At 48.3% G+C, this 18,392-nt stretch overlaps 1 pseudogene; it reads left to right on the top strand.

The window, feature by feature from the left end:
- The first annotated feature begins 11,164 nt into the window (after positions 1-11,164).
- LOC134950660 (5S ribosomal RNA) lies at positions 11,165-11,283 on the top strand (annotated as a pseudogene).
- Positions 11,284-18,392: the final 7,109 nt, after the last annotated feature.

The raw sequence follows: 18,392 nt of genomic DNA, 5'->3' as shown, positions 1-18,392 counted from the left end.
TGACGGTAAGCGGGAATCCCCTATGTGGTCAGGCCTCGTGTGACTTGACCTTCCAATCTGTGCGCAGAAGACGGGACGCGAAAGCGCCGAGTGCTTTCGTACGGAACCGTCCTGTCACAGAAATTGTTGGCATAGCGGTGGGATATTCCCAGGCGGCTTTTCATCACCCGATTGGAGAAGCCGAGTTACTCAGGAGAGGAGTAACTGCAGCGCAGGAGAACGCACAAGATGGCGGAATTCAGCGGAATGTCCAAGGATGATCTGGAGATCGTATGCCAGGAGAAGGGTGTGGATATCCCTTTCAACGCGTCCAGGAGCGTCATGCAAGCGGCGCTCAGGAGCTGGGAGGAGTTCCATCGGGGGGAGGTGGAAAGCACTGACGGCGTCAGCATCGCAGAGGACGGCCCATCAGTGGACCTTCGTACAGAACCGGTGAGATCCACAAGCCCCGCCCTCTCTCACAGCAGCCATGTTTCCCAGCCATCCCTAGCAGGGCCAGGATCCCAACGTCCCAGGGGGGGCGGCCCGGATACCCTAGCAGATCGGCTAGCGGAATTGGGGGAAAGGGCAACGGAGCAAGAACGCATGCTTGTCATTCGGATGTGGCATGCGGAGCGGGCACCACAGGCCGTGGTACCCCGGGAGCCGTTGTCAGCTGTTGTACACAGATCAGGACGTATTCAGTTTGCCAAGTTAGCAGACAGTGATGGGGACATTGATGGACATTTGCAAGTTTTTGAAAGTACTTGTAAACTACACGATCTACCCAAGTCAGAGTGGGTGAGACACCTTGTGCCCACTCTGCATGGAGAGGCCTTGGAGGCCTATCGAGGAGTGGCCACTGAGGACTGTGGGGATTACGACGAAGTCGCGAAGGCCCTCCTCCAGTGATTCTTCATCACTCCAGAGTCTTACAGGAAGAAGTTCAGAGACTTGCCCAAGAATCCTAGCAGCACCCATGGACAGTTTGCCACCCAGCTGCGGCAGTACGTGGTGAAGTGGGTGAAGGATTCTGAAGCCAATACATGGGACGCACTGATCGACCTGATCTGCAGGGAGCAGTTCTACCGCAGGTGCGCCCCAGAAGTGAAGGAGTGGGTGCTAGATCGGGAGCCACCCAGCTTAAAGATGGCTGCCCAGTTAGCAGACAAGTATGTGGCAATTCGGCCACAGGGGCAGAAGCGCCCAGCCAGCAGCCAGCTCCAAAAGACTGCACCACCAAGGGGACCCCCTCTTCAGCTCATCACCCCCAAAGACAAGCATCTTCCAACCCGGGTGCTCTTAGCCAGCAACCGCGCCGCAGCGTCCCTGCAACTGATCAGAGATCATCGGTGCCACGACTGGAGAAGAAGTGCTATGGCTGTGGGAAAATCGGACATCTGAGGATGAACTGTCCTGCATCCCAAGCACCCCAGACTCGTGCCCCAAATCCGAGTGCTGGAGCCTGGATCGCTTGTTTGACGAGAGGAGATGAGCCTACAGAGACTGTTCCCCCTCCAGTCAGTCCGATGGAGTGTGGCGAGAGACAGGTGCACTCTGCGGAGAGAGTCACCTGCATGGCCAAACAGCCCCTACACAACATGTTTAGGCACCTGCAGCCGGTCCACATGGGACCCCTGCAGGGAGAAGGCCTAAGAGACTCTAGGGCCTCAATCACTGTGGTGAGCCCCCACCTTATAGATCCTGCTGCAGTATTGCAGGGTCGCACTGCCAAGGTCACCCTGGCAGATGGAATGGAGAAAGCGGTTCCCATGGTAAGAGTCTACCTGGACTGGGGAGCTGGACCAGAGTTGCGAGAAGTTGCCGTTATGGATGGTCTCCCAACTGATGTGGTCCTAGGAAATAATCTGGGTGGTGGGATCGTCACTACGTTTGTTGGCTCCATTCCCCGGAGTCAAGTTCCACAACCACCGTTGACATCAGCTGCTCCAGCACAGCCCAGCCCAGAGGAAAAGACTATAGCTGCTAGACAACTGCCAGCACAGCCAACCACAGCATCACCCAGCCCAGAGGAAAAGATTACAGCGGCTAGATCAGTACATCGACCCCGCATGCCTTTTGCCTCGAGTATGCCTACATCCCCTAGCAATGCAGAGGATGTCGGTTCCAGCTCGTTTGATCCTGTGGGGGTGCCCACTGATGCTCCTGACCCAAGTGGTTTGCCAACTCCGGCGGTGAGTATGAGAAACCACACTGACTTTTCCATGACTGACCCCTACCAGACTGACCCTAGTAGTCCCCACCTAGATCCCCCTGTAGAGTGTCCCAATTTAGGAGAGATTGAGGGCCACAGACAGGAGTTTAGGGAGGCTCAACTCTCTGACCCAGCCCCGACAGGCATGAGGCGCCACTCTGGCAGCGGCCTTGACAGGGTTGGGGCAGGAAATATGACCTGGCGGGAAGGGTTAAGGTACAGGGTAGACAGGAAAGTGGGAGGGGATAGACCAGATAGGGTATGTGTCCAACTGGTCCCCCCAGGGAACTTTCCTGCGCAACCGGTGTCGGTTGCCAGCGAAACCCCTTTGGACAGTAACCCGGAGACAGACCGTACCCTGAAGTGCCTGACACAGAGCTTACCCTGGTCTGGAATGTCGGATGACGCCCAGACCAACTGTAAGGCTGGTGCCATGCGTTGGCAGCTGGGGCACTCCAGCGGTTGTGTTGTCTCTGGGCCTCTGCCCATAGGAGAACCCTTGCAGCAAGTTGCTGTGGACATAGCAGGTCCCCTGCCTGTGCTCAGTAGATCGGGGAAGACACGCAGCCTCCCTGTAGTGGATGCCACACAGGATCCAGAGGCTGGTGGTCTGGCCGCCATTACTGTGGCACAGGTAGCGGACGAAGAGGGAAGAGTAGGCCTAGGTGACAGGGTAGGTTTCCCAAGTCATAGGTCGACAGAAGAGGATTGGAGGGCAGGTCTGACGGTTAGGGCAGACAGTTGCCAGATAGGTATGACGGAGGTGCAGTGCCTGGGGCACCATGTGGGAGGAGACAGGGGTAGGCCCAAACCAGAGGGGGTGGAGGCAACCAGAGGCTGTCCCCGACCCACATCACCCAGACCGGTACTGACCATAGAACCTGTAAGGCCCTACGGACATGTTGTCATTGACTTTAGTCCTGTAGTGAACCCCTTGACAGAGATGGCTAGGAAGGGCATTCCCAAGTCAGTGGACTTTGCACCCGCTTGCGAGTTGGCATTCCAGTCATTGAAGGAGGCTCGGGTACCCGCTCCAGTGCTGATGGCGCACATTCTTGACCAGGACTGTGTGTTACGAACTACTGCGCCACTGCATGGACTGGGAGCAGTACCGAGCCAGAAAGAGCCATATGGGCAGGAGCACCCTGTGGCCTGTTTGAGCAGAAAACTGCTATGGTGGGAGGTGGGGTACAATTGGGACACCTCGGGTGGCACTTGTTTGCAACCGGCCCCCCACCGTGGTGACTTACCACCTACCTGTTAGGTGGCTGCAACCTACCTTGGGGAAATTGGACAGACTTTTGAGGTGGAGCCTTGAACTTGGACTTCAGGTGGACTATTTGAACATTGTGCACCCACGAAGAGAGGCCCACTACACTATGGATGAACTGTCTAGGCCAGAGCCTACACCCCCCAGGTAGCGTCCCCTTCACCCCAACTGACTGCGGGACCAGGACCCAAATCGTTGGGACATGGGTCCCTGGTTGACCCGCTTGAATGGGGGGGGGAGGAGTGTGGCCGGAGAGGCTCCAGCCCACGTTGAAAATGGCCGCCGCAGCACTGAAGGGGTTAACTCCTAGTGCCCGGCGCCATTATCGGGACAATGGGCGCTTGGCGTCACTGTTAAATGTACTTACGGCGCTGGGCGCGGACTGTTTAAAAGTTTGTTTAATGATGTGTTTTAACATGTCATATGTAGTGCTCTATGCACAATTGCAGGAATGCATGTTTAACTGTATCTGTTTTATATTCAAGATATGGTCAGCTGTATCTTAAGGGGGAAAAATGCACTTACTATAGATGTCTAAATAATCATCTCCTGTCAGTAGGAAGTGGCATGCTAATGGCCCTGTCCTAGCAGAGAGGTGTGAATGACAATACCTTTTGATGTGTAAGTTCCTTAGAGAGAGGTGCTAATCACGGGGGATCTGGGCTTGCCTGGAGATGTGAATGGGACAGAAACATTTGTATTTTGAAGCTATGTGATAAATTTATCAATAGTGAATGTTAATCTGATACCAAACACGTTGTCTGGGTCACAGGAAGGAGGATATTGTTTTATTGCACTTATATCCTTGTAAAATGTGATTTATTGGTATTTTGTAAAATAACCTGATTGGTTGGAGAAGACAGGGAGGGCTTACCCCCCTGTGATACTGTGTGGAAAATTGACATAAAAAGGAGACCTGCGTGCCTCCAGAGTTGTAGTTGTACCATCTTTATTCTGCTGAAACATCTGATTGTATGCTGTTGCCCCTAGTAATAGGGAGGAGCCTTTTTAAAGGTTATCATTGAGCAAATAAACATCATTGCCTCAAGAAGATTGCTTCATATTGTGACCTACAGGGTTAGGCCAAACCTAGCCCCGTCCTCCGGCTGTCCAGGGAAGCAACTAACGTCTCCAAGTTCCGCCCTCCGCCAGCTACTGGTAGAGGCCTAGCAAGTGGCTAGTGGGGATTCGTCAGCACCACACAGGTGTGGTAAGGCAGTGCGTCGGCACATACAGAGCAGAACCGTGGTTCCAAACGTCACGGCAGGTTAGGAGTTTGGTGGTGGCAGCATAAACCCGCCCACAACGCAGTGGGTGGAGTCAGTAACAGGCGGTTACTGACGGTAAGCGGGAATCCCCTATGTGGTCAGGCCTCGTGTGACTTGACCTTCCAATCTGTGCGCAGAAGACGGGACGCGAAAGCGGCGAGTGCTTTCGTACGGAACCGTCCTGTCACACCTCATATATGCCGGCAACTGCAGATGTCCCCAGTGTTCCCCTCCTCTCACCGACATTACCGATGTGCTGGACAGTGAGGGGGAGCCATGTTGCTGGCGCTAAGTCTCGCCTTCCGTCCCGCGCACAGCACTGCTGATGTCCCAGGCATCCCCTGCTCGGCCTCTCACCGATGTGATGGACAGCGTGGGGGGAGGGGCCATACCATGTTGCCGGTACACCTTCCACACCACTGCTGATGTCCCCACTCCCAGCGTTCCCCTCCTCTCACCGGTGTCACCGCTGTGCTGGACAGTGTGGGGGGTGGGAGGGCGCTGCCATTATGCCAGCACTGACATTTTTTGTTATCCCGGGCCACCGCAATAGATGCAGCTAGACGGCGGCAGGCAAACAACACAAGTGCTCACAGACTTGCGGGTGATGCCAGCGGTTCTGCGCCCACAGTGCATTTGCGCTGTGTGCCAGGCACCGCTGGCCCACACGTAGTTACGGTCCTGCATAACATTATATATAAGTAAGAATGCTTTCAAAATTTGAAGTGTTAATAGTTTATTTTTATCAATAAACAAAATGGAAAGTGAATCATCAGAACTTTGGGTTCCTTGTGACCTTGTGAGCTATTAGATGCCGTGCTCTTGGCGTGATCTTTGTTGGTCGGCCACTCCTGCTGAGAGTAATAATGGTCTCGAATTTCGTCTATTTTTATACAATATGTTGATTGGTGGAGTCCAAACTCTTTAGAGATGGTTTTGTAACCTTTTCCAGTCTGATGAGCATCAACAACTCATCTTCTGAGATCCTCAGAAATCTCCTTTGTTCATGGCATAATGGGGGTCATTCCGACCTGATCGCACGCTAGGATTTTCTCTGCGCTGCGTTCAGGTCAGGACTGCGCATGCGTATGCACTGCAATGCGCAGGTGCGTCGTACGGATACAAAGTGGATCGTTGCTGAGTGATGAATATTACGAAGAATCCATTCGCACAGCCGAACGCAAGGAGATTGACAGGTTTAAGGCGTTTGTGGGTGTCAACTGACCGTTTTCTGGGAGTGGTTGGAAAACCTCAGGCATGTCCAAGCGTTTGCAGGACGGGTGTCTGACGTCAATTCCGGGCCCGGACAGGCTGAAGTGATCGCAGCAGCTGAGTAAGTTCTGAGCTACTCAGAAACTGCACAAAACTTTTTTGTAGTGTTCGGCTGCACATGCGATCGCACACTTGCAAAGCAAACATACACTCCCCTATAGGCGGCGACTATCTATATGCAGCGCTGCAAAATATAGCTAGCGAGCGATCAACTCGGAATGACCCCCAATATACTTCCACAAACATGTGTTATTAACATCAGACTTTGATAGATCCCCATTCTTTTAAAAAGACAGTTTGTCCACTCACACCTGATTGACATCCCATAGACTGAATTCTAATTTCACCTTCAAAATATCTGCTAAGCCTAAAGGTTCATATACAGCTCATAGATATGTGATATTGGATCATTTTCCTCAATAAAAAAAATGAGCATGTGTAATTTTTTTTGTCTCATTTGTTTGATTTGCTTCTCTTTATCTACTTATAGTACTTGTGTGAAAATTGGGTAGTCTTCAGTATGCCGCCGGCCGGGATCCCGGCGACCAGCATACCGGCACCGGGATCCCAACCGCCGGCATGCCGACACATATTGTCCCTCTTGGGGGTCCACGACCCCCCTGGAGGGAGAATAAAAAGAGTGGCGTGTGAGGCACGAGTAGCGCGCCACCGTGCCCGCAAGGGGCACATTAGCGCTCACCCAGCTGTCGGTATGCCGGCAGTCGGGATCCCGGCGCCGGTCACTCATACTACACCCGTGAAAATCTGAGGTAGTTTCAAGGCAAATTATAGCAGAAATATAGAAAATTCTGAAGAGTTCACAAACTTTGAAGCACCACTGTATGGGGGTAATTCAGACCTGATCGTAGCAGCAAATTTGTTAGCAGTTGGGCAAAACCATGGGGGTCATTCCGACCTGATCATAGCTGTACTAAATTTAGCACAGCTACGATCATCTTCTCCTATATACTCCTGAGGAAGTCCGGCATAAAGAGCCACATGGATGAAACGCGTTGAGTAGTGATCGCTGGGACGACTTACCTGTTATCTACCAGATAAGCGTTACCTTTTGTCTATTTAATGTACGGGTTTTTTTTTATCTTTTGGGGCCAATAAATTGTGTTAAATTGTATTACACGATTGTTGGTTCTCTCTCTAATTTCTCCTATATGGTCTTTTTGACTGAATACTCTATTGGTTGATCTGCTGCTGAGTTGATTTATCAGACTGTTTTTAAGACACCAGGATGCTTCTAGACAAATGCGAATTATGGCCCTCATTCCGAGTCGTTCGCTCGGTATTTTTCATCGCATCGCAATGAAAATCCGCTTAGTACGCATGCGCAATATTCGCAATGCGACTGCGCCAAGTAATTTAACAATGAAGATAGTATTTTTACTCACGGCTTTTTCATCGCTCCGGCGATCGTAATGTGATTGACAGGAAATGGGTGTTACTGGGCGGAAACACAGCGTTTTATGGGCGTGTGGATGAAAACGCTACCGTTTCCGGAAAAAACGCAGGAGTGGCTGGAGAAACGGGGGAGTGTCTGAGCGAACGCTGGGTGTGTTTGTGACGTCAAACCAGGAACGACAAGCACTGAACTGTTCGCACAGGCAGAGTAAGGTTGAAGTTACTCAGAAACTGCAAAGTAGTTTGTAATCGCAATATTGCGAATACATCGGTCGCAATTTTAAGAAGCTAAGATACACTCCCAGTAGGCGTAGGCTTAGCGTGTGTAACTCTGCTAAATTCGCCTTGCGACCGATCAACTCGGAATGAGGGCCTATAAGTGGATGTGTTCCACTATATATGGTTCCTGCTCTATCTGATGGTGTTTTTGCATTTGGTGGAGGTTCCTGCGAAAAGGTTATGTTTAATGCACTAGAAGGCGCTGTTCTCACCAGGGCCGGCTCTAGGCATGTTCGAATAGAGCGGCCGCGCAGGGCGCCACCCTTAATGGGCGCCGCGCGCTGGCACCGCCATATTCGAGGCTGGAGCCGGCCCTGTGCATTGTTGGCCCGGCCGCCGCGACCTCTTGTTTGCGCTATGCGTGCTGCGCGGCGCCGGTGTCTAACGTCAGACGCCGGCGCCGCGCAGCGCACATAGCGCACACAAGCGCCTTGGAGGCCGCCCGCCCGTCCGCCCTCACCTGGACCCGGACCCGCACTCGCAGGCCATCCGCCCGCCCGCCATCGGACAGCAGTACTCCTCCCCCTCTCATCGCCGCAGGTATTTGAGGGGAGGGGGGAGGCACATTTATGGATGGGTGGCACTGTGGGGGCATTTATCTGGCACTGTGGGGGCATTTATCTGGCACTGTGGGGGTATTTATCTGGCACTGTGGGGGCATATCTGCACTGTGGGGGCATTTATCTGGCACTGTGGGGGCATATCTGCACTGTGGGGGCATATCTGGCACTGTGGGGGCATTTCTGTATCTGGCACTGTAGGGGCATATCTGGCACTGTGGGGGCATTTATGTATCTGGCACTGTGGAGGCATATCTGGCACTGTGGGGGCATATCTGGCACTGTGGGGGCATTTATGTATCTGGCACTGTGGGCGCATTTATGTATCTGGCACTGTGGGGGCATATCTGGCACTGTGGGGGCATATCTGGCACTGTGGGGGCATTTCTGGCACTGTGGGGGTATTTCTGTATCTGGCACTGTGGGGGCATTTCTGGCACTGTAGGGGCATATCTGGCACTGTGGAGGCATTTATGTATCTGGCACTGTTGGGGCATATCTGGCACTGTGGGGGCATATCTGGCCACTGTGGGGGCATTTCTGGCACTGTGGGGGCATATCTGGCACTGTGGGGGCATTTATCTGGCACTGTGGGGGCATTTCTGTATCTGGCACTATGGGGGCATTTCTGGCACTGTAGGGGCATATCTGGCACTGTGGGGGCATTTATGTATCTGGCACTGTGGGGGCATATCTGGCACTGTGGGGGCATATCTGGCACTGTGGGGGCATTTATGTATCTGGCACTGTGGGGGCATATCTGGCACTGTGGGGGCATATCTGGCACTGTCGGGGCATATCTGGCACTGTGGAGGCATTTCTGTATCTGGCACTGTAGGGGCATTTATGTATCTGGAACTGTGGGGACATATCTGGCACTGTGGGGGCATTTATGTATCTGGCACTGTGGGGGCATTTATCTGGCACTGTGGGGGCATTTATCTGGCACTGTGGGGGCATATCTGCACTGTGGGGGCATTTATCTGGAACTGTGGGGACGTATCTGGCACTGTGGGGGCATTTATGTATCTGGCACTGTGGGGGCATTTCTGTATCTGGCACTGCTGGGGGGCATGTCATGTGTAGCTGGCACGGCTGGGGAGCATATCATGTAGTGTTCCCGCTAGGCGTCTGTGGCTAGGCAATGAGTCTCAGTGCTCTTCCTGGCGCAAAGTGTCTAACGTGCTCTGTCTGGCGCAAAGTGTCTAACGTGCTCTGCCTGGCGCAAAGTGTCTAACGTGCTCTGCCTGGCGCAAAGTGTCTAACGTGCTCTGCCTGGCGCAAAGTGTCTAACGTGCTCTGCCTGGCGCAAAGTGTCTAACGTGCTCTGCCTGGCGCAAAGTGTCTAGGAGGTTCTACCTGGTGCAGTGTGTATTAACTGCACTACTGTGTGGTGTAATGCGAATTGCCACTATTATGTGGCCACGCACCTTTCCCACGAAGCAACGCCCCTAAATTTTAGCTGCGCGCCTTCGGCGCGCACTGTCCATGCTTTCCAATGTAGGTAGATGAGCAACAAGCATTATAGTATGTACATCATTTTGCCCTCCTAACTTAAAAATGTGCCCTCCCTGTGATCAGCACCCTGCCCTAAAAAGTGAACACTATCATGTGTAGCTGGCACTGCTGGGGGGTATATTGTGTGTAGCTGGCACTGCTGGGGGGCATGTCATGTCTATCTGGCACTGCTGGGGGGTATATTGTGTGTAGCTGGCACTGCTGGGGGGCATGTCATGTCTATATGGCACTGCTGCGGGGCATGTCATGTGTAGCTGGCACTGCTGCGGGGTATATTATGTCTCAACGGGTGTGGTCTTTTGGAAAGGCAAAAGACAAAAAGCAACTATATGCCTTTTCCAGGGCACACTTGAAAATTGAAATTGTGAAATTATTAATACATAACTTTTATTATAGTATACTTAAAAAAAAAAGGCGATCATGTGACCAAGCTCTCGGAGCGAAACGCGCGTCACTTCCGGTTCCGGTGCCCGAACTTCCGATCGCACGGATCGCGGCCGCCGGCACCTCACTCCTCAGCTCCTGAACCAGTCCCTTGGCCCAGGAACACCTCTCCCAGGTTGGGTAAGACGGTCATCGGCCTCGGCCGGAATACGGGGCCTGTTTGCCCAACCAGGGTTCTCTTCTCTTTATCCACAGGGATCACCACGCAATAACCAGCCAATAGGTGATATGGTGGAGTCCTGGTTCCTTTTCTGCACTCATAATATCCATGGCCTCTTGCACTAAATACCAATATGTGTGCAGGATTACTATATAAGAGTGGAAATATGAGGATTAGCATATGAGGGATAAATGCATCCAGGATTTAAGAATCCATTAAATTTCAGGGTTCACAGTATTGGGCAATACACTGAATTTACTTTATGTGGTTTACATATTGTTTTGTTGGTAAATAGTTGTGGCCATTATTAAGCTCCCCTTTTTTTGCTGACAACATTGCTTCATTCAAAACTGCTTGTAACATTTTCTTTTGGCATCTGCTCACAAATGTATGGGAAGTGGAGAGACCTTTAGGACATCTATATACTAAATTTAGTAGCATATTCTTTTACAGTGTTCCCCATTTCATTTGAGAAAGAATACATACTTGTGTTCAATACTTCTGTCTATGTTAATTTGGCATTGCCTCCCATGTGTGGGTTTTGTTAACCCTTTGGTTATTTTATATTCTTTTTGAACAAATTGTTGCAAAACCACAAGGGTGAGGCTTTGGATTATCAGTGAATGCAATGCAAAGAGATAGTTTACAGTAATGAAATATCCTTACCACAACTTGATTTCTTGACAATTTTTTGATAAATTAACCAGCCCAATACTTACCGATACTGTTACTGACACCTGTGGGCCCCCACATATTTGGAATACGGTGCACCTGGGAGACTTATCCACCTACGGTCAGACCGCACTGAGTATGCCCAAACTCGTCTGATCTTGGAAGCCAAGCACTGCAGGGCCTGGTCAGTACCTGGATGGGGAACCACCAGGGAATACTAGGTACCGTAGGTATTTTATTCTCCCACGCACAATATAACCTCAGGACCCACGGTCAGGAATCGACCCTAGGTTCCAATAATTATTGGACCCTTTCAGACCCGAGGGAGTGACCTCATTCTATTAGAATCTCTATTATAGAGGATATGAATACGTCCTTTCTGGAATGAGGGACCACTTATTTTCGCTCACTTACACCATTATTTCGCCTAAAATATGAATATCAATGTGTATGAGTACTAATGCACTTAGATTATGAATGCTTGCTCTCGCCTTTTTTTTAAGTATACTATAATAAAAGTTATGTATTAATAATTTCACAATTTCAATTTTCAAGTGTGCCCTGGAAAAGGCATATAGTTGCTTTTTGTCTTTTGCCTTTCCAAAAGACCACACCCGTTGTTTCATAGTTGTTATAACTATCTCCCGGGAGCACCACCAACCATTTGCTGAACTAATTACCTAAGTAGGCTCTTACGTTGGTCTAATAACATTACCCATTTATCTATCTATAATTGTTATATCCTGTGCAGATTTAAATCTTTCGAATAAGGTATATTATGTCTATCTGGCACTGCACATTATGTGTATCTGGCACTATACTGGAGACATTATGTGTATCTGACACTACACTGGAGACATTGTGTGTAAGGAACACTACTGTGGCTGTTATGTGTAAGGCTGCTAACTGTGTGCGTAGAGGGGGTGTGAAAATATATTTATTTATAGTCTAATAATATAAAGTTATGAGGCCACGCCCACTTTTCCTGGAGTACGCGTGCCTTCGGCACGCGCATTTGGGGGGGAAAGCGCTTTTACATGTTCTCGCTCAGGGTACTAGTAGGCCTGGAGCCGGCCCTGGTTCTCACCCTTATCTTCCAGATTAAATCACGAAAACCGATTGAACGCCGGTCTATTGGAGGACAGCAGCCACTCAGTGGGAGAGGAGTGCGAGAGGAGTCGGGAGACACTGACTTGATTATATTAATTTAATACGTGTGTGACAAATGACGTAAGGTGTAGCGCTCAGTACCACCTTTGTTTTTACTGTTTATATAGATATATATATATATAGATAAATATCAGAAGCACTCACCAGTCTTCATAAGCCTTTTTTATTAGTAGCATCAGAAAATCAGCATAGGGGTATCAATGTTTCGGTCCCATGTGGGGACCTTTGTCAAGATCACAAGCCAGTGTGAGTAACCCACTTTTATACCCATATAGCCCTCCCCTTCATTAGGTAACAAGAAACACCTGTGTTATAATCAAAAATATATATACAAAAAGCGCTGAATATATCAGCACAGACAACACTTATAACAAAACAACATAATAGACATACACCACAATTATCTTAAAATCAATGTGTAAAAACTCACAGTAATATACTCAGGCAGCACAGCAGCGCGGTTTGCATTCCACTGCACCGTACTTCCTGTATTTGGAACGCATTGATAATGCTGATTATGATTATCTTATAACCTTCACTATATGGGTAAGAGACTCAGTACGCAATTGGCGTATGGGGTACCGTAAGGGTACGCGCTTAGCGTAGCATACGCTCGGCCGTGATCGAGACGCACATGCGGCACGCTCGCTCACAGCTTACGCTTGGTGTCGAGCACGCTATAGGCGAGCGACTACCGTAATGCTACGCTACCAGCGTAGCGGACGCTCGAGACCACGAGGAGATCACGAGCGGCGCAGACGCTCACAAGATGACAATCAGTAAACCTTGAATGTAACACACAGAAAGGATACTCTTATACTGTAAACCTTGTACTGAAACACTGTAGCGATATAACGCTGCTTAACCTTGTTAACACTAAAGCTGTTTGAGCGATCGAGACGCTCCTATTACCCTCTGCAATGTAATGAACACACGATACCGTGCTAAGGATCCAACACCTTTACTAACAAGCTTTTAGTTATATCGAAAAGGGGTAAAACAGTTTACAAGTCATACACTACAAGCTAACATATAATTCTAACAGAATATCTAGACAGAAATATACAATAACGTTACAATCTTATACTAAACAGAGAGAGAGAGAATGTGGCCAATACAAACAAAGAGCGAGATGATTACAGAGAATTACTTACACACACTGGGAATGATCGCTGCGCAGCCTGGTACCAGCTCCGAGTTAGTCAATATGAAAACCGTTTGTGGAGTAAGTGGGGGAGCTGCCCAGGCTGGCTGATCTTATATACACTGAGTACAGTATACTACAAAGGGACCTATAATCTCATTGTTCATTGGACACAGGAATGTCTCCTCGCATCATAACAAAAGGTCATAGGTTAGTTTGAACAGGTGGGCTGTGACTATATCAAACTGCTCAGGTGGGTGGGAATCTGAAGATTCCCGCCGCATGGGTAATGAAACGCAAATATATGAAATGTCCAGAATCTACTAATGGCCATAACTATACGCAGGAGCGATTAATCTTTACCTAACCAACACCGGATTGTAGCTATTAAAATGTTCTTTAGTTAGGTACCAGACACAGCTGTTCAAACCCTGTCTGACCCTTCGTACCATACAAAGAGGAATTCCTCTGTCCAGCGACCATTTACATTAAACAAACTTACAGTCATTATTAAGGGGAACATTATCTATAAAACATACTGTACTATTTGGTGTTATTATTTAACGATTGAGTCGCCCGCTAGACGCACACAAACTCTACCGTAAATGCACATACCACGCACTCGAGCGCATGGCCGAGGCGCCATCACGCGGCTGCGAGTATCCGCACGCACGGGAGAGAATGTGCACGTGCAGCAGGCACGCGCATGAGGTGAATATATGGCAACGTGCAGCGTGATATTTTTCTGACTTTGACAGTCCACCCTTTGGCAGTCATCAATAACTGCCACTTCCTAAAACAGTTCAAAAAGAGAAAAATATATGTCATGTATAAATACATTTCTATGATTGGGTAAGGGAGAAGAGAAGAAGGTGGGAAAAAGGTATGACCTAGTGAGATAGTAGAAGCATGTGTGTATGAGTCCATGTTTGAGGGGTCATGTATCATCGTGCCGTACGTGTTTTAAATCAAGCTTCGAGGTATTGCGAAGTATACATTTGAATCCTTCTTATCCCGTATGACGGGTCTGTGGATGGGCTGTCAAACTTTACCGAGCTCTTTTCAGCTTTTGGTTGCAACAAAATGGGGGAGCACATTTTAGTTGATGATACATGAATGGGGGGATATGTGAGTGCTGATATCTGTGCCTAAATTCCCTATCGACTATGTGTGTCATTACCTGAAGGTTGTAGAGATGAAGATAAGAAGCAATTATGGTAAATGCAGTCATAAACTATGTGAGTTTAATATACATTTGTTGATTGAGGTCTTGTCTTGTGTCTTGTCTCGATGTACATGTTGACTGTAGTCTCCCGATGCTTTTGCTATAATTGCTTGAGCAAAAAGCTTTCTCAATGTCCATAGACTTACAATCTTTAAAGTGTTGGGCTATCGTAAAATTTTAAAGTCACTAGGGATATTGGGGGTCTATGGCATTGTCCATCAGTGGTCTGTATATAAGGTTGTCAAATTCTTCTTCCAAGCGGATGTCTTTGTACCTTGGAGGAAAACAAAGGAGAAACTGGTGAAAGAAACGGACCGTGGAGTCACATTTTCATCACAACATTGTCTCTATCGTTGGGTCATAAATCAAATTAGTCTTTGTTAGTACAGTGTCTTCGCTCCTTAGACTCATCACCCTGGTACTGTTTCTACGCTTCGCTAAAACCCGAACGCATCTAAATATCAGACCGACCAATATGATGACACCCAGAATACACAAAAGAAATTTCCCTACATCCATAATAATACCTTGTGCCCATTCTCCTAAACCAGAGAACCAATTTTGTGGGTTCAACCATGACACCCAACTGGTCAGCTCATTACCCACAGTAGCGAGTGTGAGATTGTGTTTCCTTCGAAACTCCCATTTTAATTGTAAAATGTCATCCATCTTTTGGTCTATGACCTCAACCGGGTCCTCAGTGCTGTTTGTAATATACGTGCAACACTTTATTCCATATTGAGTAGCCAAGGTGACACTGCTGTGAGATAATTGAGAATCATCCTATGCTGAACCAGTTCTGTTTTGTAGGCTTGTAACTCTCTTCCAGTATACCTGAATGTGTCGTCATACATTTCAGTGATATTGTCTAATAAATTAGCAAGCGCAGATATATATCTATAGTTTAACACTCCTCTGGCGGTACGGGTGATATCTAACGCGATTAGGAATTGAATCCCGGTGGATTCATGGATCAGGTCAGAGGCCGAATGCTCTGTTCTTTCTGTTAGTTGCCTTTTAACGACGTGCTCGTAATGAGTGTGAGTGTAAGGAGCTTGGGCACTACGGTGAATATCTTTCATTTTAGTGTGGGATACAGTCATTACCTCAGGCAGTACTTTTCCAATATAACATAACCCTTCTGAGTTTGGGGCAAGCCACTTATACGCCTTCCTCCCGCATATGAAATATGCATCATCGGGGAGAACATATGGGACGGCGTATGACATTACCATGTTACAAATTTTCCATGTGAAATCTCCTAACCCTAATTCTCCCATCTGTTTAGTGCACGTATCAGTTTGTACGATCTGTGCACAGTATCCTGGTGATACTTCTCCAACTCGCATGATCCTACTTCCTAAGGTGTACCTATACCGAAAGAATTTCCTATGGTCGGCTATCTGGCGTATAAGTTCTGTATCTACGGGTAATCTGTCGGCTCTATGTGAGAATGTCATGGTTTGATTACTCCATGACACTTCCCAATTTCCCGGTTTTCGGGGATTGGAAATGTTAAAGCACACTAAGGACCTATCCACATGATATTGGTGGAGCTTCAAACTAGGAGGACTGGAGATATTAAACCTCCTGTCCACAGGCCTCCCACCGCTTAGCTCAAGTACCTCTCCTACAGTTAAAGGGAATGGTACTAGTCCTGATTTGCTATGGCCTTGAGGTACTTGAGAGCATACCCAACAATCTGTCTGATTTAACACTTTACCCACTAAGGAGTGATAGTCACTCAATGGATGCCGGTCCATATGGATATTAAAACTGGATTGGCATTTCTTGATACACCCATCCTCGACTATACTGTCACAGTGTCTACAGATGCAGTTCTCTTCAGCTAACAATCCTTCACAATTCCTTCTATTGTCAATGCTACCAGATCGTTTTCTGATACTCGCCTTTACTCTGTGATTATGTTGTTCTTGGAAATCTACGCCTTCATCCAGGCCATCAGAACCCATTCCAGATCCTTTCTCGACTTCCATGGTACTCTCACCGAAACAGACTGCTCTGGTCAACATCATGGTTAACAGGAAAATCCGTATCACAGTCTCTTGGGGCAAGTCCATCTTGGAGGAGTAAAAGGAGAAAATAAGAAGGAGGAAGGGAAATAGGAGGGAGGTGGGAACTGGAGAAAATAACAAATAGGAAAAAGAAATCTGGCTCGACAAGCTTCTGGTCTTATTATTCTCAACGCTCAGGTGTCATCTCACTCTTCCCTGAACAGACACTCTAGTGATACAACCTCTACCGTCTGTTCTTTGTCACGGGACCTTTCTGGATCCGCAACCTTCTTACAATGAGACGTATGGACCCAAGTCTCTCTCTCGGCAACCTTCAAAGCAGTTGTGCTGGTCAATAAGACTTGGTATGGTCCTTCCCATCTGTCAATAAGGCAACCTGAGCGTAGAAAATTCTGTATCATTACATAATCCCCAGGTTCAATGTCATGACAATTACTGTCTGGCAAATCAGGAATCACCAACTTTAGATTATCATTCTGATTCCTCAATTGCTTACTCATCTTAACCAAGTACTTTACGGTTACTTCATTGTTACATTTCAAATCATCCTGGGGGTTAATCATAACATGGGGTTGTCGACCAAACAGAATTTCAAAAGGAGACAGATTAAGAGGGGACCTGGGAGTGGTTCTGATGCTGTATAATACAATTGGCAAAGCTTCAGGCCACAACAGTCCTGTTTCAGTCATTACCTTGCTCAATTTATTTTTAATAGTGCTGTTAACTCTTTCCATCTTCGCACTCGCCTGGGGGCGGTACGGAGTGTGCAGCTTACTATTAATTCCCATCAACTTACACATTGTTTGAAAGACTTCACCGGTGAAATGGGTACCCCTATCACTCTCAATTATTCTAGGGATACCGTACCTACACACAAATTCCTGCACAATTTTCTTTGCAGTAAATACAGCGGTATTTGTGGCCGCGGGAAATGCTTCAACCCAATTTGAGAACACATCAATACAGACCAGAACATATTTTAGATTTCTACAAGGTGGCAATTGTATGAAATCAATTTGTATTACCTGGAAAGGGCCATCTGTTGGAGGGATATGGGATGGTTCTGTTGGTATTGCCTTTCCGATATTCTTCCTCAAGCAGGTGAGACATGTCATCGCTCTTTTACCCGCATGGGAAGAAAATCCTGGGGCGCACCAATAAGCTCTTACTAGCTTGCACATCCCTTCTTTGCCTAGATGAGTCAGCCCATGTGCTGCTTCCGCTAGACTTGGAAGGTATGCTCTGGGTGCCACTGGTTTACCATGTCCATCTGTCCAGAGTCCTGAGGACTCCTGGCCATATCCCTTTGACCTCCAAACTGCCTTTTCCTGTGGGGAACACAAATTTTGCATTTCACGCAATTTCTGTGTGTTTACAGTATTAAATACCATCAGTTGTGTGATGTCTGTTTGTCTGGGGGTACCGGCTGCTGATTTAGCAGCTTCGTCTGCTCGGCTGTTACCAAGTGATACCGGGTCTTGGCTATACGTGTGAGCTTTACACTTGATTACAGCCACTCTGTCGGGTTCCTGTATCGCTGTTAGAAGTCTTTTGATGTGGGCTGCATGCGCTACGGGTGTGCCAGCTGCCGTCATGAAATTTCTGAGGCGCCATAGGGCTCCGAAATCATGGACTACTCCGAATGCGTACCTAGAATCTGTGTAAATATTGGCTGACTTGCCCTTAGCCAATTCACATGCTCTGGTTAGGGCAACCAGTTCAGCAACTTGTGCTGAGTGAGGTGGGCCTAGCGGTTCTGCTTCTATG

The sequence above is a fragment of the Pseudophryne corroboree genome, chromosome 8, assembly GCF_028390025.1.
Source record: "Pseudophryne corroboree isolate aPseCor3 chromosome 8, aPseCor3.hap2, whole genome shotgun sequence".
NCBI lineage: Eukaryota > Metazoa > Chordata > Amphibia > Anura > Myobatrachidae > Pseudophryne > Pseudophryne corroboree.
The sequence above is the reverse complement of the archived record's forward strand: the minus strand, read 5'-3'. Positions and strand labels throughout refer to the sequence as shown.